We start from the raw sequence: 25,349 nt of genomic DNA, 5'->3' as shown, positions 1-25,349 counted from the left end.
TCACTCCAGCTGTATTTTTCCCATACTTCTCCACATTCCCAACATCCTGCCGTAATGATGTACATTTGCTGTAGCGCACAATGGACACTCTTACATCTATACCATCAACCACAATTCTCATCTACCTCTTGGTTTACTGTGCTATTCAGTTCCTAGATTATTCTCTAACATTCTGTCAATTGGCATTTACATACCTAGACTACCATTTTCAGTTGCATCCCCATTTATAAACTAGCTGTTACTCGCTATGTGTTACTATCCACTCTATACATTTCCACACTTTTACAGTAAAGCTAATTAAAACTTCTGCATACATTAAACATCAGTAGTCCTTCTCAGTCCTCCTCTTATCTCCTTTAAGAACCCACCACCTACCACCAGAGCTTGAAGATATTTTCCCACAATAATTTTCTAGAAGTTTTGTGGTTCTTGCTTTTATTTTTAGGTTTTTGATCCATATTTGAGTTAGTTTTTGGATAAGGTGTGACATAGGGGTCTTCTAACTTTCTTTCAGTTATGGATATCTAATTCTTTCAGCACCATTTGTTGAATGGCTTGTTCTGCCTGATCTGTGTATGTTTGACAGGCTAGTCAAAAATCACTTGACCATACATGTGAGGGTTTGTTTCTGAACCATCAATTTGGTTCCATTGGTCTATGTGTCTGTCTTTATCCAGTACCATGCTGTTTTTACCACTATAGCTAGGTAATATGATTTAAAATATGGAGATGAGGGTTCGCTTTTCCTTTTTGTGATGTTTCTGGCTATTCAGGACCCCTTACCCTTCCAAATAAACTTGATGATCATGTGTTCAATTTTTTAAAATGTTGCTGGAATTTTTATTGGGATTACATTTAATCTGTATATCAATTTGAGTAGAATTGACATCGTAATGATATTTAGTCTTCCAATTCATGAACGTGGAATGTTCTTCCAGTTTTAGACCTTTTAAAATTTCTCTTAACATTAAGTTACAGTTTTCTGAATACAAGTGCTTTACATCATTGATTAAGTTTATTCCTGACTATCTGAGTTTTATTTGCCATATTTTATTTTCACTACTCTTTTAACACTTTAAGTTACTTTTATTGATATAATCTTCATTTCTAGACTCTCTTCCAGGCCTCTCTCTCTCCTGTCTTTTCAGGCTCTAGCACATCCTTTAATATTTCCTGAAAATCTGGTCTCTTGATTAGAAATTATCTCAGCTTCTGTATATCTGTGAATATTCTAATCTTGTCCTCATTTTTGAAAGACTGTCTTGCTGGATATAAGATTCTTGGCTGGAAGTTTTTCTCTCTTGTAGGGTCTTAAATATATCAGACCACTGTATTCTTTCCTCTGTGGTTGCTGAGAAATCAGCACTTAATCTTATTGGATATTCCTTATATGTTATGCATTGTTTTTCTCTTGCTGTTCTCAGAATTCTCTCTCTGTCTTTGGCATTTGACGTTCTGATGAGTAAGTGTCTCAGAGTTGGTCTATTCAGATTTTTTCAGATTTGAGTACATTGTGCTTCTTGGACATGGATATCTCTGTCCTTCAATAGGGCTGGGACATTTTCTACCATTATTTCTTCAAATATTCCTTCTGCCCCTTTTTCCTTCTCTTCTTCTTCTGGGACACCCATGACACATATGTTTGTATTCCTTTTTCTGTCATTTATTTCCCTGAGACCTTGCTCACTTTTTTCCATTCTTTTCTTCATCTGTTCTTTTGTATGTTCTCTTTCAGAGGCCATTTATTCACGGTCACCATTCCTATCTTCTGCCTCTTCAAATCTGCTATTATGTGACTCCAATGTTTTTAAAATTTCATTTATTGCACCTTTCATTCCCATAAGATCTTTTATTTTTCTATGCATGCTTTCAAATTCTTTTTTGTGCTCATCCAGTGTCTTCTTAATATCCCTAATCTCTTTAGCCATCTCATTGAATTTTTTAAGGTGATTTGTTGGAACATCTATGATTAGTTGTCTCAACTCCCTTATGTCATCTGGAGGCTTATCTTGTTCCTTTAACTGGACCATAGCTTCCTGTTTCTTGGTGTGGATTGTAATTTTTTGTTGGTGTCTTGGCATCTGGTTTACTAGAGTTTTTATTCTGGGTACAGTTTTTTTCTTTAGTTTAGGGCTTCCTATCCTTTCTCCCTTGCTGGTTGTACAGTAGGAGCCAAGCATGTAGTTGGTGCTGTAAACTGTGGAGGCTCAAGCTGCCCTCATTGTGCCAGGGACCAATGAAGCTTCTTCCAACTTTCTCCTTTGTCAGGGGTAGGGACAGAGTCAGTTGTGTGGAATAATCCAAGTTGTACAGGCCTAGACTGTAGGTGCCCAGAGAGACTAATGAAGCTTCATACCCCTTTCTCCCCTGCCTGTGGTGGAGATGGAGCTGCAGATGTGGGCAGCAATCTATGCAGTGTGGGTCCAAGATGACCATAGTTGCCCTGGTAGACTTCTGATTATTCAGTCAGTGCCAGCCAAAGATGCCTGCAGTTACCTGGATAGGCTGGTGCAGTGCCCACCAGCCTCCTCACTGCTAGAGGCAGCGCTGAAGCATAGGCTAGGGCTGTAGGCCAATCTGGGTGAAAGAAACAAGTTCTCACTATCACTGTGATTTTCAGTCCTGGCTTCCCTTCAGGCTGGGGGCAGAGTCAAAATGGTGGCTACCAGCCTCTTTGTGATTTGGGCTGATTCACACCCCAGCTGTTCCCAGGGTTATATCTTTTTTTTTTTTTTTACATTTTTAAAAAATTGATTTTGTAATAATATTACATTAAAAATATATATGTGAGGTCCCATTCAACCCCACCCCCCCACCCCACCTCTCCCCCCCCCCCCCCCCCCAGCAACACTCATTCCCATCATCATGACACATCCATTGGATTTGGTAAGTACATCTTTGGTCACCTCTGCACCTCATAGTCAATGGTCCACATCATGGCCCATACTCTCCTCCATTCCATCCAGTGGGCCCTGTGAGGATTTACAATGTCCAGTGATTGCCTCTGAAGCACCATCCAGGGCAGCTCCATGTCCCAAAGACGCCTCCATCTCTCATCTCTTCCTGCCTTTCCCCATACCCATCAGCCACCATGTCCACTTTTCCCAATCCAATGCCACCTCTTCTATGTGGACATTGGATTGGTTGTGTCCATTGCACCTCTATGTCAAGAGGAGGCTCAGATTCCACATGGATGTTGGATGCAATCCTCCCACTTTCAGTTGTAATCACTCTAGGCTCCATGGTGTGGTGGTTGTCCTTCTTCAACTCCATCTTAGCTGAGTGTGGTAAGTCCAATAGATCAGATTGTAGGTGCTGGAGTCTGTTGAGGCTCAGGACCTGGCTATCACATTGTCAGTCCAGAGATTCAAATCCCCTAAATATATCTTAAACCCCAACATTAACTGCACCTCCATCACCTTAGCATGAAAGTCTTATGAAGGAAGATCCCAGGGTTATATCTTATCCAGCTGAGTCTACCAGTCAATAGCTAAAATCAGCAGCCAACTGTCTCCTCCTCCTCTGTTTTTGGGAAATGGAGCTTCTTATTCCAGCCACAGAATAGTTCCTGGGGTGGCTTGTGCCTCCAGAATAGAATAATCACTGGCCTCAGTGGCTTGGCCAGTAATTTCCCAGAGAGGCTGGCACAGGTCTCCACCACTTTCTCCCTGCTGGAGGTGACACTGGGCCTAGGCTAAAGCTGCAATCTGACTTGATGGAAAGAAGCCAGTCCCCACCAGCACTGTGATTTTCAGTCCACCCTGCTTCTCCTTGTGTCAGGCTTGGAGTTAAGATAGTGGCTACTGGCCTCTTTTTGACTTGGACAGGCTCAGACTTTAACTGTTCTCAGGATTATGCTTTAGCTGCTGAATTTATTCATCAGTAGCTGAAGTTGGTACCCAATCATCTCTTTCTCCCCTGCTTTTGGCAAGTGGAGCTTTCAACTCCAGCTGCGGAACAGCTCCCGAGGTGCCTTGTGCCTCCAGTGGGCACCAGCCTCGGTGGTGTGAAGTGCTCCTTCCATACCTTCAAGCATGTTGCAGGATGCTATTCTGGCCTCCTGGAGCCCCCAAACAGGTGCTTTAGCTAGCTCCAGAGAGCTCTGGGTATTAACTAACTCCCCTGTAGCAGAAGCCAACTCTAGGAGCTCCTTACTCTGCTGCCATCTTACTGGTTCTCTCCTTTGGGCATTTTCGATTTTCACAAGTGGGTGAGGGCTGGGGGTAGCTACTGACATCTATTGAGTATAGGCCAGGGAAGTTACAAAACACCCTACAGTGCACAGGGCAGCCCCCACCACCAAGAGTTATCCATCTCCAAATGTCGATAGGAATTTTGCCCTTAAACAGTTACATATAGCATGAAAGGAGAAATACTTTCTGGATGAGCAGGATCATAGATGTTTTTACTACTTTTTTTCTTTGCATGCTTATTCTGATATTTTAAAAAAACAAGGTGGTATTGATTTCATAATCAGAAGCAAATAAAAAGAAATTTTAAAAAAGGGGTGTTTAAGGGGAGGGATCAATAGTTGGAACTTAAGACATGTAGGGCAGTGAAACTTCTTTGTATGACACTGTAATGGTGAACACAAGGCATTATGCATTTGTCAAAATTCATAGATCTGTACAACCCCAAGCCTGTACCCTAGTATAAATGGTGGACTTTTGTTAATGATGCATCAATATTGGTTCATTGATTGTGTAGCACACTAATGTGAGATACTAATAGGAGAAAACTGTGTGTGGGTGTTAGGGGAAGAGAGGATGTTATAATGGAAACCTCGAAATTTTCAGTGCAAATTTTCTGTTACCTAACACTGCTCTAAAAATTGAAGTCTATTTAAAAAAAAAAAGCGGTGCTAAGTTTTGGACTCATTATCTCAGCTTGGGGAATGTGCTTTTTCTGTGAAAAGTTCAGGGACATTTTATTTTCCTCTGCTGGCCTGGCCTGTGCATACCTGTGTCCTGGATGTCTCTATTCAGGTGAGCTCTGGGTGTTCCTGGTCCCGGCTTACTCCTGTCACACGGGTTGATGTACTTGCTCAATTATTAGCTATCTCTCTCCAGAAAAATCATCTGTTCTGTGTTTTGAATCTTATATTCTTAGAAGGTCATGGGTTCTATTCTAAGGAACCCAGAAAGGACCTCTTCCATCTGGGACCCAGGAAGACAGGTGGAGTGCACAGCAATGCCTCAACTGCCGAGAGCTCTACCCTTGGAGATCCAGTCCCGGCTAATGCACAGAACAGCTGGGGTAGAGTTCATTGTCTTCTTTTTTGGGTTGGATTATTATTATTTATGAGGGTCTATATTGGCTTTCTAGTTTAGCTATCTCCTCTTCTTATGTCCATCAGGGAAATAAAGATTAGCTATAAAATACCTTTAATGAGACCCCCAATTTTATCTGCAGGGAACCCAGGGCTAGTGACATTATGCTGAGTTAGTGGTAGGCTATTATGTCTCTGCAGAAAATTTCTCTGGTGACAATCCAGGATTTCTGCTACTTTAAATGTGCACTAGTTATTCATTGGGGAATTAATTGTTCCTATTCTCTTTGATTAAAAGTCACATTACCTTGAAAGGACAGACAAGGCATTGTCAGCTGGGCAAGGGCATGATCTCTTTCACTGGATCTTATTTTTTTTAATTAAAGCCTGCCTATCCTGTGCTAGAAGAGGTTCTTGAAATTAATTTACTGACTTTTTAAAAAACATTTCCATTTATTGGGGTCTGTATTAGTCAACCAAATGGTGCTGACGCAAAATACCAGAGGCCTGTTGGTTTTTATAAAGGGTATTTATCTGGAGTAGGAGCTTACAGATACCAGGCCATAAAGCATAAGTTACTTCCCTCAACAAATTCTGTTTCCACACATTGGAGCAAGATGACTGCCAACATTTGCCAGGGTTCAGGCTTCCTGGGTTCCTCTCTTCCCAAGTCTTGCTTCTCTCTGGGCTCAGGTCTTCGCCACAAGGTCAGCTGCAGACTATGAGACTTTCTAGACTTTGACTCCCTCCACAACGTCATCTGTAGACTATAAGGTGAACGACTCTGTCTCTCTCTTCCTGGGGCTTCTGGCGTGTCTAAAGAGCTGTCTCTATTCCTCTGTGTTATTCTCCTGGCTCAGGTCCTCTCTTCCCAGGGCTTGCTTCTCTTTCTCTGTGTGCTTATTCCCTGGGGCTCCAGTTCAAGACTCCCAGTATCAAACCTAAAATCAAAACTCCAACATCAAAATGCCTCCAACTCTGTACCTTGCTGTGCCTTTTATCTGTGAGTCCCCACCCACCAAGGGGTGGGGTCTTAACATCCTAATGACGTGGCCCAATCAAAACCCTAATCATAACTTAATCACGCTCAGGTACAGACCAGATTACAAACATAATCCAGTATCTATTTTTGGAATTCATAACTATATCAAACTGCTACATGTGTGTGCCCTCTATTTGATGACATCAAATATTTTCCCCCAAATAAGTGGTGCAATTAATTCATTAGCGAATGGTTTGTTTCTGTAGATAAGTGCCAGTTTATAGTAATCTCATCAACACTTGTGCCACTTTGATTTATTTCCCATTTAATCAGTGTGTTAATTGAACTAGGATCAGGCTGAACAACATATGTGGTTTAGCATAATTATAATGGAGCAAATGGAAATAGTCATAGGACTTCCCATTAGCAACCTCATTTCAGAAGCACAGATGGGTTAGGAGATGTTGATAAAAAATATTTCTAGGAATAAATCCTCTATAAGGACTGTATTAAATTCCAAATGCCTCCATGACAATTAACTTGCACTAGTTACTTTACATTTTCTTATTCTGTGTACAGCTCTGAGTAGAATTCCCACAGACTGAGCAAACTGTGGAGGTGCTCCTTGATGTGCACCATTTAAATTAAATCATTAGAATGTTAAAAAATTATTTTCTTCCCAGACCTGTTTAGGTGATGAGTTTAAGATTTAGTAGCGTCCCTTTGTGCTTTTCTAACCTTCTCCAAACAAGTATCCTCCACGTACTGGAAGACGGTCTATTTTAGCAAACATGTTTTCTGATTGGAGCTTGTCTGGAAATTCTCCAGAATAAGAATTTCTTTTGCTGGTTTTGCCTCCTCCAAACTGAGTCAGAACAAATCCTGCTTCTTCTGACAGAGGACTTCTTGACATGCAGTCATTTGTTAACTGCCTGAGTATTTGTTTTAGAATCTTTTCTTTCCTCCTTCTTAATAAATCATTGCAAATGCTGTTGAAGCCTGTCCTGCCACCCTGTAATTTCCCTCTCTCCTTCCTTCCTTCTGTTCCCAGAGAATCACCATTATGAAGACCTTTCAGGTTTTCTTCTTTCAGTTCATTAGTGCATAACCAAAACCAATATAATATCTTATTTCACATATGTTTAAATGCTGAAAAAAAGGTCTCATGCTGAAGGCATGCTATTGTAGCATACATTTTTCTCACTAAAATATTATTTTTACTTAATCTATACTATGCATGCATGTAGATCTAGTGCATTCATTTAAAAGAGGCATAATATTGCAACTGAAGAAAATACCACAAATTACTTACCTATTTCCCTGATGGAAATTTAAACAAATGTTTACTATTTCACCATTATAAACAACCAATTAATGAAGTTCCTTTTTCATCTATCATCTTCTTGGGATTTGAACTTGAGACTGACTACAGTGCTGCTTTATCAAATTGCCTCTCATGTGATATACTTCTTTATAATCCAGTTGAGTTGGTGGACTACATTAGCCAAATATTAATATTTGTTAATGCCATTTCATCTACCGACAGGAACCACATTACTAATTAGGTGAGGCATGAAGAGTAACCAAGGTTAAGCTGCCCAATATGGTAGCCACTAGCCACATGTAGATACTATGTGCTGGGAATGTGGCTAGTCCAAATTACAATTTGCTGTAAATGTAAAATAGATATAAGATTTTGGAAACTTAGCATGGAAAAAGGAATGCAAAATTTCTCATTAATTTTTTCGGTATTGGAGTGATTTTTTAATATATTGGGTTAAATAAATATATACTAAAATTAATTTCATCTGTTTTTTACTCTGTTAATGTGGACTCCAGAATATTTAAAATTATATATGTGGCTCTTGGACAGCGCTGGTAAAGGATTGATTAGCCTGAAGAGATGGAATCTGTACTTTCGGGTGTCAGGTGGGAGCACCAGAGAGTGGCGAGGATCAGGATTCTATATTGGGTCTAAAGGAGCTACCAAGCCGAGACGCTCAAAAAAAGCAGGATGATAAGGAGAGATAGGAATCTTAGTCACTGTTGGTGGGAATGTAGAATGGTATAGCCACTGCGGAGGACTGTTTAGCAGTTCCTAAGGAAGCAGAGCCTAGACTGGCGTGGGACCGGGCAATACCATTGCTAGGTATATACCCAGAAGAACTGAGCAGTGACACAGATAGATGCCTACACACTGATGTTCATAGCAGCGTTATATACTATAGCCAAGAGTTGGAAACAACCCAGGTGTCCATCAACTGATGAATGGATAAACCAATTGTGGTGTATACACACGATTGAATATTTTTTTTTCTTTTTCAATTGAATATTAAGTAGAGGTAAGAAGTAGTTTTGAAACATATGACCATATGGATGAACCTGGAGGACATTATTTGAGTGAAGCAAGTCAGATACAAAAGGACAAATACTGTATGAGTACCCTATCATGAACTAAATATCTTATGTGAAATATAAATATATTATGTGAAATATGAATATGGGTAGAATTGCTCATATAAGACCTTTTTTCCTTGAAGCTGAACAAATGTAAATTAATAGTACAAAATGTTAATACCAGACAAAAAAATTATACTAAGTGAAGGAGATGAGAAACAGATTACTACATATTGTATGATTCAATTTATTTGAAATATAAATATAAATCAATTTATTAATATAAAGATGAAAGGAGATTAGAGTAGTTATGTAGGTCTGAGGAAGGAATGCAAATGGGTGTGGCATCTTTCTTTTTGTAGTAATGAATTTATTCTAAAATTTTTGAGGTGAATGTACAACATTATGATTATACTAAAGCCATTGCTTATACACTTTGGATAGAATAGTCAGAAACAGCAGCTATGTACAGTGGGGGAAACATAAAGAGATTGTGAGATGAGAGGACTTTTCTTGTTTGCTTGTCCGTTTTTTGTTTATTGGTATTGAAATAATGAAAATGCTCTAATAATGATTGAAGTGATGCATGCACAACTATCTGATTAGAGCGAATACCATTGATTGTACACTTTGGATGAATTGTATGCTTTATTAATAAGTATAAATAAAATCGATTTGTTTGGGAAAAAAAAAGGCAGGATGTCAGCAAAGGGGTTAAATGGTGCTGTCGTCAGCAAGGAGCTAGGGATTATATCCCATATCCTGGTTGAGGGGGATTGGAGTCGGGTCAATCTAGAGGAGAGATGGCTGCTTAAAAAATGGAAGCTCTAATATAGCACAGCTTTGAAGTCTCCCAGTTCTGCATTTGAATCCTGACTCCAAATTTGGGCAAGTTATTTAATCTCTGTAAGTTTGGAAATTTACACTTGTAAATCGGAAATACTACTACTTATTTTTAGTTGATGCACGTAGAGCTTATCACTGCGCAGCTGTTTACTGAATGTTTACTATTGTCTTTTGATGAGTCATTAAGAAAATCTAAGGAGGGATCTTTTTCCTTTTGAAGCAGTAGAAGCAGGCTGCAGATCTTCCCACATACAGGTTTAAAGAGATGCACATAAGATTCAATATTTCTATTCTCTTTAACTTCAGGCAGAGTTTAGGAAGTTCTTTCGGTTGAGAGGTGGTATGGTGTGACTGTCTTGCCCCTTGCCAAGCAAGAGCCGTCAATGAATTTTTCTGACTCTAAGCTGGGGTAACAAATGCACTAGTTAATCATAGAAATTGTCAAATCCTGTGTTAATCAAGCATTGAGGATGCAAAGGGATGAAAGAAATATGGCTGAGGTGCTTACAGTTAGGTGAAAGAGATAGGTGGATTGGCACCTGGCTATGGTTAGTGTGATGGAGTCAAAGCTGAGTTATGAGAAAGTTGTTAATTTATGGGGAAGTTACAGAGGGTTTCAGTGATGGTGTTGAAAAGGAAAAGAAATCATTGAGCTACTGTCATCCTGCCTTTTAAGTCCCCCAGTCTCCTGTGGTCCAATGAACTTTATCTCTATCAATGGACTCCATCACCCACGAGCAAAGTGGACATTGGACAAGACCACTAGTAGAAAATTGCTGCATTTACTGCAACCTGGTCTTTGAATATTCCCTCAACTGCTTAACCTCTCTGACTTTCTTAACTCCATTCAAGAAGCTTTTTTATTAATTAATTATTATATTTAAAAAAGATTTATTCCTCCCATTGTGGCTTGTTTTTTGCTGTCTGTTCTCTGTGTCCATTTGCTGCGTGTTTTTTCTGTGTCTGTTTGTCTCCCTTTGTTGCGTCATTTTGCTGCATCAGTTTTCTGTGGCACACGGGCTGTCAGCTCTCTGTGGTGTGCAGGCCAGCTTGCCTTCACAAGGAGGCCCCAGGATGCTAACTCAGGGCCTCCCATATGGGAGATGGGAGCCCAACTGATTGAGCCACAGCCACTTCCCTCAGGAAGGTTTTAATGAGCCACTTTTTATGTGCATAGATGGGGATTTCTTCACAGGCATGAGACTTAGCAATCTTGCCACAACTCTTTTTACAATGACCACCTGTAGCCCAGAACTCAGGAAACTTAACAGCCTCCTTCCTATTTGGTCTCTGGGTAGAAGACAGACATAGCTCTGCCCAGAATTCTACCTTAGAACATTTTCCCTTCCATATTGTTCTATATGTTACTCTTTGGCATGATTTTCCTTGTGAAATATTTGCAACTTAAATATGCAATTCAAAACTAATGAACTAGCATCTACTTATGCTAGGATTGTGAGGATTTATGTTAGATTTCAGTTAGATTATTGACAGAATATTTATCATTCTGAAAAAAGCCTTTTAATATGCCTTTAATTTGTGGGCCATTAGGTTGATAATATTCTTAATGCAATAGTGTTTCAAGTGGGATATGACCATTCAGGAGATTTGTAAGACAATTCACAGTGGTTCAGAAAGAAAACATTAAAGCTTTCACTTATAGTTTTTATGAAGTTGGGAACTTTTAAAAATTTTGAAATTATTAGGAGCTTTTTTTAAATTTTGAAGGAGTTGGGAGCTTTATAAAAATGTTTGCTTTTTAATTATTAATTTTTTGAAGGAAAACATTAAAAAATTTTATTTAAAAATTTTTATTATTAACTTTTTTTTTAAAGCTACATGGATCACACAAAATGATACATTAAAAAATATAAGAGGTTCCCATATACCCCACTTCCCGCCCCCCCCCACTCCTCCCACATTGACAACTTCTTTCATTAGTGTGATACATTCATTGCATTTGATGAGTACATTTTGGAGCATTGCTACACAGCATGGATTATAGTTTACGTTGCAGTTTACACTCTCTCCCAGTCCATTCAGTGGGTTATGACAGGATATATAATGTCCTGCATCTGTCCCTGAAATATCATTCAGGACAACTCCAAGTCCTGAAAATGCCTCAATATCACACCTCTTTTTCCCTCTCCCTGCCTTCAGCAACTCCCGTGGCCACTGTCTCCACACCAATGATATAATTTCTTCCATTACTAGAGTCACAATAATTCTGTAGTAGAATACCAGTAAGTCCACTCTAATCAATATTTTATTCCTCCATCCTGAGGATCCTGGGATGGTGATGTCCACTCCACCTCTAAATTGAAAGGGGGCTTAGATTCCACATGACTGATGGATGGAATTCTCCTGCTTGCAGCTGTAGAGTCTTTTGGTTCCCTGGTGTGGTGGTTGACCATCCTCGCCTCCCTGTTAGCTGACCTGGGTAAGTCCAACGAACTGGAGAATTGCAACTCTGCTAAGACTCAGGGACCAGCTGGCACATGGACAGTCCAGAGATTCAAGTCTCCTGAGCATACATCAACCCCAGCACCAACCACAGGTCCAGTAAAAGTGACAGAAGAGGCATGTGTAGAGAGGTCACATTTGAGTCCAACTCCATCACACTCAGGAGTACAAATGCAAAGTAGGGCCCACTGGCAAGGCACTGAATTCCAGAGCCATCTGTCATGACTGTAGGACCCGGGTGTCTCTGTAGCCTTCATGTGCACCCCTACTTGGGGTTGTATCTACTTTGGCTCTCTCTGAGATCCTGCTGAGATGTGCATAAGCATGACCCCTCTGATGATCTCCTGACTCATTTTGAAGTCTGTTAGCCATGTAAACTCATTTGTCTTTACTATTTTCCCCTTTTATTCAAAGTCTTTTTCTAGTTGCATTACAAGCTGGTTCTTGGTAGTAATCCCTTGGTGCCAGGGAGGCTCATCACCAGGAGTCATGTCCCATGCTGGGGGGAAGGTAATGCATTTACATGCTGAGTTTGGCTTAGAGAGTGGCCACACTTGAACAACATGGAGGCTTTCAGGAGGTCACTCTTAGGCACCTGCAGCTCTAGGCTTAGTTGAAATTTTAAGTACACAGGCTTGCTTTTTTATTTTTAAAGAAACTTCTAAAATTAAAAAAATATATATATTTATTTATTTTTTCTCCTCCCTCCCCAATGTCCACTCTCTGTGTATATTCGCTATGTGTTCTCTGCATCTGCTTGTCTTCTCTTTAGGTGGCACTGGGAACTGATCCTTGGACCTTTCCAAGTGGGAGAGAGGTGCTCAATCTCTTGCACCACCCCGGCTCCCTGGTCTCCTGTGTCTCTTATTGTCTCTCCTCTGGGTCTCTTTTTTGTGTGTGTGTGTCATCTTGCTGCACGAGCTCTCTGTTCGGGTCGTCACTCCACTTGTGCCAGCTCACTGTGTGGGCCAGCACTCTGCATGAACCAGCTTGCCTTCACCAGGAGGTCCCGGGAATTGAACCCTGGATCTCCTGTATGGTAGATGGGAGTCCAATTGCTTGAGCCACATCCACTTCCCTTTAAAGAAGCTTTAGATTACATAATTTTTCATAAAAACTATAGGGGATTCCTATGTGGCCCTTCCCCTTCCCCCCACTTTCCTACATTAACATCTTTCATTACTGTAGTATATTTTTCACAATTGATGAGCACATATTGAAGCATTGCCACTAACCACAGAATATAGTTTACATTATAGTTTATACTCTGCCCCACATGATTTTATAGGTTTTGACAAAATGTATAATGGCCTATATCCATCATTTCAATGTCATGCAGGATAATTCCAATGTCCCAAAAATGCCCCCGTATTATACCTATTCTTCCCTCTTCCTCCCCTCAGAACCTCTGGTGGCTACTGTCTTTATAAAATGTGCATAATGTTAGTACAGCAATACAAATATTAATAAATACACAAAAATAGAGGATGAGAAAAATATTTTAGTGAATAGGTACATATAAAGAAACCTGCAGACAAATACCTTAATGTATTAGTCGGAATTTTTATAGTTGCTAATGATGGAAACTGAACTCAAGGTAGTTTTTAGAAAGAAGTCACTTACTGACTCTTTTTTAAAATTTTTTAAATTTTAAACTTTTTATTTGTTTCTCTCCCTCCCCCGCCCCCCCAGTTGTCTGTGCTCTGTGTCCATTTGCTGCTTGTTCTTTTTTGTCTGCTTCTGTTGTTGTCAGCGGCATGGGAGTCATCTTGCTGTATCAACTCTCCGTGTGTGCGGCACCATTCCTGGGCAGGCTGCACTTTCTTTCGTGCTGGGCAGCTCTCCTTATGGGGTGCACTCCTTGAGTGTGGGGCTCCCCTACATGGGGGACACCCCTGCGTGGCACAGCACTCCTTGGGCGCATCAGCACTGTGCATGGGCCAGTTCCACATGGGTCAAGGAGGCCCGGGGTTTGAACGGTGGACCTCCCATGTGTTAGACAGACGCCCTATCCACTGGGCCAAGTCTGGTTCCCACTTATTGACTCTTTAAACTGAAAATTCCAGACATGTGTCTAGCTTCAGATAGGTGGGGCGTAGGGGCTCAATGATGTTATCATGATGCCCTCACTCTGTTTCTCTGCTATTTATCTTGGGCAAAATGGCCAGTGGAGCCCAGGACTAGTCTTCTCCAATTTACGCCCAATGGCAAGAGCCTCTTCCTTGGTAATTTGGGCTTTAAAGTCATAGGAACACTGGTTAGTTTAGCTTTGGATCTCATGCCCAAATCTGAACCAATCACTGAGGTCAGAAGGTGTGGAATATTCTGGTTCCTTAGATTAGGTCATGTTCTTGGGTAAAGAGGGAGGTGTACCTTAACCCCATGAGAATATGACAAAGGTTTCCCATAGGAAAGAGAAAGGAGAAACAGGAAATTGGGCAGGCAAAGCACTTAGCAGTCTAGATGAGGGTGGGACTGGTTGCCCAGGGACAGGTCAGGATGAAGTATCCCATACAAAAATGCTTATGATCCATAATGCAGTGAGAAATTTAACTATAATTATAGATGGGCATGAGAAATTTAAGTAAGCTGCTGGGATCACTCCTAGGATAAGAAGGTGTATATTAAATATATATTAAGGGGACACCAAATCTAGAGGAACATGGTTTCTTATACTCCCCAAATACAAAAATACTGAGCTGTAAGATACAATTTCTCCCTCTTTAGAATTGTCAATACTTTCTCTGAGTGTATCTTAAAGGGTCCATAAAGTCAGAGAGAACTTGGATAGAGCATTGACTGACACACAATGATTGTGTGTATACTGGCCAGTTTATCAGAAATCTCTGAATCTCATTTATATCATCTATGCATCCCTGGCAAGGTTTTTGAGAAGATTAAATAAGGATATCTTGCATAGTTCCTAACACTAAATAAACAGGGACTATTATGTTGAAGCTGCTAGTGCTTATGTTTTCCTTCTCTAACCAGTTGGCCAGATTTCTATTATTTGGGATCCAGGGCTAATTTATGTTTGGAAATCCTACTGAGTCCCCATAGAGCCAGGCATGTAGTAGGTGCTTCATAAATACTTACTGAATGATTGATGAAAGTATGAATGTAGCTTCTTTTGTTTCAAATCATTCCCAATGGGCTTTCAGCTATAGGAAAGGACAACTCTTTCTTTGATCAAAATTTATTTCATAGAGTTTCCCTCTATGCTTTCTTTTTAAAAAAAAAAAGATTTATTTTTTATTTATTTCTCTCCCTACCCTCCTCAGTTGTCTGCTCTCTGTGTCCATTCACTGTGTGTTCCTCTGTGTCTGCTTACATTCCTGTTAGCAGCATGGAGAATCTGTGTCTCTTTTTGTTGCATCATCTTGCTGCATCAGCTCTCTGTGTGTGTGGTGCCACCCCTGGGCAGGCTTTTTTTTTTTTTTTTTCGAGCTGGGCAGCTCTCCTTACAGGGTGCACTCCTTGTGTGTGGGGCTCCCCTATGCAGGGGACACCTCTGCGTGGCACAGCACTCCATGCATGCATCAGCACTGCTCGTGGGCCAGCTCATCACATGGGTCAGGAGGCCCTGGGTTTGAACCCTGGACCTCCCATGTGGTAGGCAGACGCTCTATCCATTGAGGCAAATCTGCTTCTTCCTCTCCCTCTGTTTTCTTAAATGTGGACTAACATTACTCGCAGGGAAATTTCTTCAGTGTGCTTAAGGAGATTTCAGCAGTGGCTGTGTGCTGAAGTATATAGTGTTCATGGTTTGTTCTGCACCTTGTAAAATATTTTGACCTCCCCCTCCCGTGACCATAATAGACCTGAATGAGCTTTACTCTTTGACCTCTCCAAAGACTCTTCCTAGAGAAGAGATGAGAAAGCTCAGGTGGCCTGTAATAGTCTGTGCTGCCTGGAGGAGCAACTTGATGGTAATGGTTATAGGTTCCCCCAGGCCAACTGTGGGCCACTCCTGTGACTCTCAGTGTGGAGGGAATTGTCAAGAAAAACAGTTCTTTAAAAAGATGGGCTTTTCTTTTTGAAAATCAAGAGTAAAGTGTTAGTGATGTCAGCAAGATGGCAGAGTAAGATGTTCCTTCTGAGTGGCCACCCTTAAAAACAGTGAAAAATGGGCAGGATCTCAGAATCAATTCTTCCCAAACTCTGGAAGATAACTGAGGCTAGAGAACAACTCAATGAATGCTAAACCAGAAAAAACCAAAAACCAACACCTAAAAATGGTAGGAGAGCCTTGGACAAGTTTACTCATTTGGGCCCTCCCCATCACATGGTTCTGCATGGAAGCTTGTGCGATCTACAGAGACAGACACACTCACTCAAGTATGGGCTCCTGTGGCATGATTTTTGGTGTGTTTAAAGGAAGTATCAGGTGTCTTTGTATAGTGGCCTCAAGTGGCTCCAAGGGAGAATGACTCAGGTTGCATATCTGGGCCCCTAACCTTGCATTTATCCTGAGTGGAGAAGTGATGTGAAAAGAACTGCAAGGCTGAGCAAAGGTGAACTGGAGCATGGGAATGGAGCTGAGCTGATTGCAGCTGCCAGGGCCAAAGTTTTTAAGAAAAAGAACACAGCTCAGAACCTTAGAAGGAAAATGTGGGGAGAGAAACTCTTTTTTTTTTTGGAGGAGAAATAGAGAGAAATAGTCACACATACTGAGGAATTATTGAAAGCTATTATGTATGCTCAGGGCAAGAGCAGGCTCAGAGAGAACTGAGAGGAAGCCAGCTGTTCACTGTGGGCCATAAACTATAAACTGGGCGAAGCATGGGGGAAGAACCTCAGCACAGAGGTGGTCTATAATAAAACCCTGGGTAAGAGAGAGAATCTGACTTCCAGAGTTGGCACATCAGAACATTCAAATATCCAGACTTCAACAAAAGATTACAAGGCATGCAAAGAAACAGAAATGGATGGACCATTCAAAGGGGGAATAAACAATACAAAAAAGGAAAAAGACATTGGAACAACCAATTAAAAGTGTTAAGTCAGCTCTTCTAAACAAGTCCTGTGAGTAAAAGGAAGATATGGACATAGAGTTGAAGGAAATAAAAAAGATGATGCATGAACAGAAGAACTAGAAATTTTAAAAAGGAGCCAAACAAATTTTGGGGAAGAAAAGCATAATATCAGAAATATAAAATATACAGGGGTTCAACAACATATTTGCACATGCAGAAGAAAGGTCAGTGAACTAGGAGACAGAATAATTGAAATTATGCAGTATGAAGAAGATAAAGAAATAAGAATAAAGAATCATGAACAGAGCCTATAATCTGTAGACATGAAGCATATCAACATACACATTAAGGGAGTCCCAGAAGGTGAAGAGAAAGAATAATGGTCAGAAAGAATATTTGAAGAAATAATGGCTTAAAACTTTCCTAAATTGATAAAAGACATGAAAACAAACATCTAAAACGTCCGATGAACTCCAAACAGAATAATCCTAAAGAGAACAATGCTGATACATATAATCAAACTGTTGAATGCCAAAGATAAAGAGAGAATTCTGAGAGCAGCAAGAGAAAAGAAACTTGTCACATTTAAGGAATCCTTAATAAGATTAAATGATGAGACTTCAAGACAAGCAAGACGGTGATGTGAGATACTCCAAGTTCCCATTCCCCCACAAAATCTTTGAACATCCAGCAAAAACCGACAGAGCCATCTTTTTCAGAGCTCCAGACAGCAGTTAAGAGTTGCAGTAACTGGGTGAGTATCAAATGAAGAAAAGGCAATTAAAAATGATAGGAAAACCTTTTTTATTTTTTAATTTTTTAATTTTTTAAATAGGTATCAGGGCTGGGAATTGAACCCTGGACATGGGAAACTGGTCCTTAAACCACTGAGCCACATTAGCTCCTCAGGAAAGCCTTTTGGCACCTTTGTTGCCTCCCTTCTCTTCCCCTCCAGCTTGGTGTGGAATCTGCCTGTGCTGTCTGTGTGGATCCCTGATCCCATTCAAGAGGGAGAAGAGTGACTCCTATGTACATAATGGGATGCGTGGTCTTTTGTTCCAATCTATCTGGTGGCAACATAAAGGACTGAACCAGGACACTGTCTCTGACTCACTGTCCTAGAACTTGCCTTGCATGCAGAAGCAGCCTTCCAGACAGCTAACCCAATGTGAGGAACAATCAAATTGCAGTAGCTTGGGGCAAAGAATTAGCAGTTTTAAGACATATAATAGAATACCTGGAATGGGGGAAGGATCATTTCATAGAAAGAAGAGGGGGCATTCAAATTGCCATAATGGGAAATTCCTAAGGCCCGAAGCACATGCCCAGGGCAAGATGCATGTTTATTAAAGACCAGACAGGACCCTGCCCTTTTGCCTTGGACTCATCTTCAGGTTCATTGGCAGGAGGGCTAGGCTGTGAAAGAGAGCACCAGCCAACACAGAACCAGTTTTCGAAGTCTGGAAGGCATTTTTTCCCCATTGGTTTATTTGTTTTTGTTATGTTTGGCATTCAAGAAAATCTCTGACATATTACTATCTAGTTACAAAACTTATGGAACAGACAGCTCAGGGACTACATTCCATTTAACACATTAAAATATGAAAATGTGCACTGTGCAACAAAAGATTACATGGCAAACAAAGAAATAGGAAATAATGGCCCACCAAAAGGAACAAGATAAAACATCAGAAACCACTAATGAAAAAAATAAGATGTTGGCTGTACCAGACAAAGACTTACAAAAATGGTTTTAAGTATGCTCAAAGAGCTAAAGGATATCAGGAAAATCAAGAGATGAACAAAATGAGAATCTGAATAAGACATGGAAATTATAAAAAGACCCAAACAGAAATACAGGAGTTGAAGTCTGTAATATCTGAAATTGATGTCCCTTAAGTGGTTCAAAAGCAGATTATACCAGGCAGAACAATCAATGAACTCAAAGATAAGACAAATGAAATTATTGAGGCTGAAGAACAGAAAGATTATACTGAGAGCCATTGATTGTACACTTTGTGTGGATTGTATGGTGTGCAAATATAGCTCAATAAAACTCTTTAAAAATGTGAACAGAGCCTGAGAGACCTGTGGGGCATCATCAAGGGAACTACTCTATGCATTGTGGGAGTCCCAGAAGGGGCAGAGAGAAAGGGGCAGAAGAAATATTTGAAGAAACAATGGCTGAAAACTTCCCAAACATAAATAAGACACAAATATTTACATCAAAGAATCCCAACAAATCCCAAACAAAATAAATTCAGAGATCCATGCCCAGACACATTGCAATCTAACTGTTGAATGCCAAAGAGAATCCTGAAATCTATATGTGATGGTTGGCTATTGTGTCAACTTGGCCAGGTAATTGTGCCCAGGTGTTTGGTCAAGCAAATACTGGGCTAACTGTAATACAAGGGCATTTATGGACTTTAGTCACCATTGACTTTACTGCAGTGGTAAATCATAGATAGCTGGTTATAATTACAGTAATCAGGGAGATTGCTATCAGCAATGAGTGATGCTTAACCCAATCAGTTGAATCCCTTAAAAAGGGAAGTGATTCCAGCATTGAGGGAGAATTTCCCAGCTCATCTCTGGACAGCCAGCATCTCTCAGAACTCTCAAGAACCTTCAGTGGACTTTCATTGTGGCCTCTGGTTGCAGCCTTCCTTTGGAACCTGGACTTGTGCATCCCCACAGCTGCGTGAGAGACTCTCGTAGATTCACATACCATTGACAGATATAATAGAGAGGATACATGTCATATACAAAAGAGATTCAATAAAATTAAGTTCAGATTTCTCATCAGAAATGATGGAGGCAAGAAGGCAGTGCTGAAAGAAAAGAAATATATCCAGCAAAGCTGTTTTTCAAAAATGAGAGAAAGATTAAGATATTCCTGGATTAAATGAGACAAAACAAAACAAAAACAACCTAAGGGAGTTAATCACCACTAGAACTGCCTTACAAGCAAGGCTAAAGGGAATGAAAGGAAAAGACACTAGACTGTATATTGAAGTTGAATGATGAAATAAAGGTCTTCAATAAAGGCAATTACATGGGTAATTGTAAATGCCAGTACTATTGTATTGTATTTTGGTATATAACTCCACTTTTTACTTATTACAAGATCTAAAATAAGTGCATCAAAAGTAATGATAAATCTGGGGGAGACTTCCAGGAAGATAGTAGCATAGAGACTGGCAGGGCACACCTCTTTCAAAAATAGCAAGAGGGAAGACAGAAACTGTCTGAAACAACTGTTCTGGGAATCTGCAGACAATGGAAGTCTTTTTCATTATACAGGAGGGAGCAGTACAGGGAGATGTAGAAGTCAAAGCAAAACTGTGAGTGAATCACCACCATGGCAGGGAATGGTACTCACCCCGCATCCTTGAAGCAAGCAGCCTGGGACTGGCTATTCCTGATGGAGAGGAGATCTGAGGTTTTCCTTCCTGGGGAAAGATAGGGCATGGCCAAGGGCCAAGCATGGCTGCTGACTGGAAAGTTTGGACAGCAGAGCCTGACTTTAGCTGGCCTGGAGGGAGGATTATCATGGATATTATTTCATTACTGTCTGGGGGAGTTTGGAGAAAATACACTCTCCCTCCCCCCAGGATTGCAGGGAGAGTTTAGGTAAAAAGCAGGCCAGGAAAGTGTACCTCAGAAATTTGAAGGGGAGGGAGGGGGCAGTTTTTTGGCATCTTTCCTGTCCCTCTCTCCAGTTCCCTTGGGAACTGGTCTGCATTCCATTAGTGGGTCCCAGTCTCTGTTTTGATCAGTTAAACATGGGCAATTTTAAAGATCTAGAATAAGTTGAACCAAGAATCAATGGAGAGCCATAACACAAAGTCAATCAACAAAACCGTAGGCAAGAGAGAGATTGGCCAGAGTAAACTCACTGTCATAATCAGATGCCTAGACATCAGCAAAAAATAAGCCATACAAAGAAACAGGAAAATATGGCTCAAAGTAACAAAGTGTCAGATGAGACATAGGACTTGAAACAACTGATCAATGATGTTCAGACAAATCTAAATCAGTTAAAGGAGTTGAAGGAAAATATGGCTAAAGAGAAAAAGGATATTAAGAAGACAATGAGTGAAAATAAAGAAGAATTTGAAAACTTGCAAAGAGAAATAACAGAACTATGGGAATGAAAGACAAAATGGATAAGGTTAAAAATACATTGGAGTTATACAACTGCAAATTTGAACTGGCAGAAGAAAGGACCAGTGATTAAGAAGACAGAACAAGTGATGTTGAAAAGACAGAATAAGCAAAAGAATGGAAAAACCCAAGCAGGGTTTCAAGGATTTGAATGACAGCACAAAGTGCACAAACGTATATGTCATGGGTGAGCCAGAAGGAGAAGGGAAAAGGAGCAGAAAGAATATTTGAGGAAATAATGACTGAAAACTTCCTAACCCTTATGAAAGACATGTATATTCACATCCAAGAAGCACAACTCCAAACATAATAAATATGAATAGACTATCAAGACACATACTAAACAGAATGTCAAATGCCAAAGATAGAGAATTCTGAGAGCAGCAAGAGAAAAGTGACCCATTACATATAAGGCAGTTTCAATAAGATTTAGTGCAGATTTCTCATCAGAAACCATGGAGGTGAGAAGGCAGTGTTATGAGACATTTAAGATACTGAAAGAAAAACTGTCAGCTAGAAATTCTTTATCCAGCAAAACTGTCCCTCAGAAATGAGGGTGAGTTTAAAATATTCACAGATATACAGAAATTGGGAGAATTTGCTAGCCCTACAAGAGGCTATAATAAAAGGCTAGCCCTACAAGAAATACTAAAGGGAATTCTACAACCTGAAAGGCAAAGACCAGAGAAAGAGGTTTGGAAGAAAGTGTAGAAGTGAAGATTATCAGAAAAGGTAATGAAAGGGTAAAAAGACACACAAAAATAAGGTATGACACATGTTAGCCAAAAGGTAAAATTGTTGAAGAAGTAATACCTTTGCAGTAATAACATTGAATGTTAATGGATTAAACTCCCCAATCAAAAGACATAGACTGATAGAATGGATAAAAAATATGAGCCATCTATATGCTGTCTACAAGAGACTCACCTTAGACCCAAGGATACAAATAGGCTGAAAGTGAAAGGTTAGAAAAAGACACTCCACATAAATAATAACCAAAAAAGAGCTGGGTAGCTACATACACAATGTAAATGCAAAACTGTCATAAGAGACAAAGGACATTATTTATTAATAAAAGGGGCAATCCACAAAGAAATAATAAAATATTTATACACCTAACCAGTGTCCCCCAAAATACATCAGGCAAACACAGGCAAAACTGAAGGGAGAAATAGATGTCTCTACAATAAGTGGAGACTTAAATATACCACACTCATTGATAGACCATCTAGACAGTGGAAACAGGAAATTTGAATAATATAATAAACAAACTAGGCTTAATAGACATATACAGGATATTGTACCTCAAAAGAGCAGGATATACATTCTTCTCAAGTACTCATGGATCACATATATATATGTAGAAGTTAAACAACACATTTTAAACAACAGTGGATCAAGGAGGAAATTGCAAAAAAAAACAGAAAAGATCTTGAAAAGAATGAAAAAGAGAGCACAATATATCAAAATCTATGAGATGCAGTGAAGACAGTGCTGAGAGGGAAATTTATAGCCCTGAATACCTACATGGAAAAAGCAGAAAGAGCTAAAATCAAAGGCCTAACTGCACACCTGGAAGAAATAGGAAAGAGAGATTAGAGCAGAAATAAATGAAAATGAGAGAGAGAAAAAAGAATCAACAAACCAAAAGTTGATTCTTTGAGAAGATCAACAAAATTGACAAACCCTTAGCTAGACTGACAAAGAAAAAAGAGAGAAGAAAAAAATAAGTAAAATCAGAAATGAGGGTGGACATTACTACTGACCCCACAGAAATAAAAATGATCATAAGAAGATACTATGAACAACTGTATGCAAACAAATTAAACATCATACATAAAATGGACAAATTCCTAGAAACTCATGAATAATCAACACTAACTGTAGAAGAAATATAATACTTCAAAAAATCAATCACAAGTAAAGAGATTATATTTGTCATCAAAACCTCCCAATGAAGAAAACTCCAGGACCAGATGCCTTCACAGGTGAAGTCTACCAATCTTTTCAAGAAGAATGAATTAAAATCCTATTCAAACTCTTCCAAAAAATCAAAGAACAGGGAACACTACCTAACTCATTTTATGACTCCAACATCATCCTAATACATGAAAGTCAGACAAAAATACTACAGAAAAATATAAAGAAATAAAAGGAATACTTCCAAGTAAAATCCAACAACACATTAAAAGAATTATACACCATGACTAAGTGGGTTTTATTCCAGGTATGCAAGTGTGGTTCAACACAAGAAAATAAGTTAGTGTAGTACACCACACTAACAAATTGAAGGGGAAAAGCCACATGATTATCTTGATTGATGCAGAAAAGGCATTTGACAAAATACAGCACACTTTCTGGATAAAAACATTTCAAAAGATAGGAATGTAAGGAAACTTTTTCAGCATGATACAGGGATATTTGAAAAACCTACAGTCAACATTATACTCAATGGTGAAAGGCTGAATGCTATCCCTTTTAGACTGGGAACAAGACAAGGATACCCACGGTCACCACTGTTACTCAACATTGTGCTAGAAGTTCTAGCTAGAGCAAGTAGGTAAGAAAAAGAAATTAAACATATCCAAATCAGAAAGGAAGAAGTCATGATCCTATATTTATAAAATCCTGAAACATATACAACAAAGCTAATAAAGTTAATAAATGAGTTCAGCAAAGTGGCGGGATATAAGATCAATATGCAAAAATTAGGGAAACGGACTTGGCCCGGTGGTTAGGGCGTCCGTCTACCACATGGGAGGTCCACGGATCAAACCCAGGGCCTCCTTGACCTGTGTGGAGCAGGCCCATGTGCAGTGCTGATGTGCGGCGCAAGGAGTGCCCTGCCATGCAGGCGTGTCCCCCGGGTAGGGGAACCCCACGCGCAAGGAGTGCGCCCCATAAGGAGAGCCTCCCAGCTCGAAAGAAAGTGCAGCCTGCCCAGGAATGGTGCTGCCCACACTTCCCGTGCCACTGACGACAACAGAAGCAGACAAAGAAACAAGACGCAGCAAATAGACACAGAGAACAGACAACCGGTGTGTGTGTGTGTGTGTGTGTGTGTGTATTAAATAAATAAATCTTTAAAAAAAATATGCAAAAATGAGTAGTGTTTCTATATGGTAGTAGTGAGCAATCTGAAGAGGAACTCAAGAAAAGAATTCCATTTACAATAACAACTAAAAATTAAATATCAAAACAAAACTCCCACTCCCCCCAAAAAACACCCAGAAAAACAAGAAAGAAAGAGAAAAAGAAAAAAAATCAAATATCTGGGAATAAATTTAACCAAAGACCTACACTCAGAAAACTACAAAAACATTGCTAAAAGAAATTAAAGAAGACCTAAAGAACTGGAAGAACATTCTGTGTTCATAGATTGCAAGACCAAATATCATTAAGATGTCAATTCTACATTTGATTTACAGATTCAATGCAACACCAACCAAAATTCCAACAGACTACTTTAGAGAAATGGAAAAGTCAATTAACAAATTTATTTGGAAGGGAATGGGGCCCCAAGTAGCCAAAAACGTCCTAAAAAAGAATGAATTTGGAGGACTTCCTGACTTTAAATATTTTACAAAGATACAGTGGTCCACACAGCATGATACTGGCATAAAGATAGACATATTGATCAATGGATTGTATTAAGAGTTCAGGAATAGACCCTCACACCTCTGTGGTCAACTGATTTTTGAGAATGGTACCAAGTCCACTCAGCTGGGATAGAACAGTCTCTTCAACAAATGGTGCTGGGAAAACTGGATACCTATATTCAAAAGAATGAAAGAGAAGCCCTGTCTCACACCTTATTAAAAATTATCTCAAAATGGATCAAAGACATAAATATGAAAGCCAGGATCATAAAACTCCTAGAAGAAAATATAGGAAAACATCTTCAAGTTCTAATGGTATATATATATATGTATATGATGGAATAGTTTTTGGCTGTTTGAAGAGATGAAGTCTTGATGTGTATGACAACTTGGATGAACCTTGAGGACATTATATTGAATGAAACAGTCAAACACAAAAGGACAAATATTGTATGATCTCATTAATATGAACTAAATACAATGATCAAACTCATGGAGTTAAAGGCTAGAATACAGATTGCCAGAAGATAGAATGGAAGTAGAAAATGGGGAGCTGAGGCTTAATTTGTGCAGAATCTGTAATAAGGCTGATTGTAAATGTTTGGAAATGGAAGAGGTGATGATAGCACATTTAGTGAATGTAATTA

The sequence above is a fragment of the Dasypus novemcinctus genome, chromosome 3, assembly GCF_030445035.2.
Source record: "Dasypus novemcinctus isolate mDasNov1 chromosome 3, mDasNov1.1.hap2, whole genome shotgun sequence".
Taxonomy (NCBI): Eukaryota; Metazoa; Chordata; class Mammalia; order Cingulata; family Dasypodidae; genus Dasypus; species Dasypus novemcinctus.
The sequence above is the reverse complement of the archived record's forward strand: the minus strand, read 5'-3'. Positions refer to the sequence as shown.